Genomic DNA, 1,676 nt, shown 5'->3' on the forward strand with positions numbered 1-1,676 from the left:
GGTCAAGTTATTGATGGAGTCTTAGCCGAGGTGTGTCTCACAGTGGGTCCAGTGGGTCCCAAAACCCATCCTGTAGTGATTTTCCCAGTGCCCAAATGCATAACTGGAATAGATATACTCAGCAATTGGCAGAATTCCCATATTGGGTCCCTGACATGTGGAATAAGGGCTATTATGGTAGGAAAAGCCAAGTAGAAGCCATTAGAACTGCCTCTACCTACAAAAATAGTAAACCAAAAACAGTATGCATGCCTGGAGGGGTTGCAGAGATTACTGCCACCATCAAGGACTTGAAGGATGCAGGGGTGGTGATTCCCACCACATCCCCATTTAATTTGCCTATTTGTCCTGTGCAAAAAACAGATGGATCTTGGAGAATGACAGTAGATTATCGTAAACTTAATCAGGTGGTGACTCCAGTTACAGCTGCTGTTCCTGATATGGTTTCATTGCTTGAGCAAATTAGTACATCTCCTGGTACTTGGTATGCAGCTATTGATCTGGCCAATGCCTTTTTGTCAATACCAATGTCAAAGGACCATCAGAAGCAGTTTGCCTTCAGCTGGCAAGGCCAACAGTATACTTTCACAGTCCTTCCTCAGGGGTATATCAGCTCCCCGGCACTATGTCATAATTTAGTCCATAGGGATCTTGATGGCCTTTCCCTTCCACAAGACATCACACTGGTCCATTATATTGATGACATTATGCTGATTGGACTTAGTAAATAAGTATTGATGACTCTAGACTTATTGGTGAGACATATGTATGCTAGAGGTTGGGAAATTAACCCAACGAAAATTCAGGCACTTTCCACCTCAGTGAAATTTCTAGGGGTCCAATGGTGTGTGACATGTCAAGATATTCCTACTAAAGTGAAGGATAAGTTTTGTATCTGGCTTCCCCCACAACTAAAAAGGAGGCACAATGTCTGGCGGGCCTCTTTGGATTTTGGAAGCAACATATCCCTCATCTGGGTGTGTTGCTGCAGCCTGTTTATCAAGTGACTTGGAAAGCTGCTAGTTTGAATGGGGCCCAGAACAACAGAAGGCTCTGCAACAGGTTCAGGTTGCCGTGCAGGCTGCTCTGCCACTTGGGCCATGTGATCCAGCTGATCCAATGGTGCTTGAAGTGTCTGTAGTAGACAGAGATGTTGTTTGGAGTCTCTGGCAGGCCCCTATTGGTGAATTGCCATGCAGACCCTTGGGATTTTGGAGCAAAGCTCTGCCATCCTCTACAGATAACTACTCTCCTTTTGAGAAACAGCTTTTGCCTTGTTACTAGGCTTTAGTAGAGACTGAATGCCTAACCATGGGCCACCAAGTGACCATGAGGCCTGAGCTGCCCATCATGAAATGGGTGTTGTCTGACCCACAGGGTCATAAAGTTGGACTAGCACAGCAGCACTCCATCATTAAATGGAAGTGGTATATCAGAGATCAGACTCAAGCAGGGCCTGAAGGCACAAGTAAGTTGCATGAGGAAGTGGCCCAAATGCCTATGGTCTCCAGCCACATTACCTTCCCTCTCCCAGTCTGCACCTATGGCCTCCTGGGGAGTTCCTTATGATCAGTTGACTGAGGAAGAGAAAACTCGTGCCTGGTTTACAGATGGTTCTGCACGATATGCAGGCACCACTCAAAAGTGGACAGCAGCGGCACTGCAGCCCCTTTCTG

At 46.5% G+C, this 1,676-nt stretch overlaps 1 protein-coding gene across 1 annotated transcript in view; it reads left to right on the forward strand.

Annotated features, from left to right (window-relative positions):
- The window catches only part of LOC103205683 (complement C3-like), a 215,899-nt gene that overhangs the window by 121,929 nt on the left and 92,294 nt on the right, over positions 1-1,676 (forward strand). The gene's annotated exons all lie outside the window — the stretch shown is intronic.

This window comes from Orycteropus afer, unplaced genomic scaffold (assembly GCF_000298275.1).
Source record: "Orycteropus afer afer isolate SDZICR_OR568_19922 unplaced genomic scaffold, OryAfe1.0 scaffold00291, whole genome shotgun sequence".
Classification (NCBI taxonomy): Eukaryota; Metazoa; Chordata; class Mammalia; order Tubulidentata; family Orycteropodidae; genus Orycteropus; species Orycteropus afer.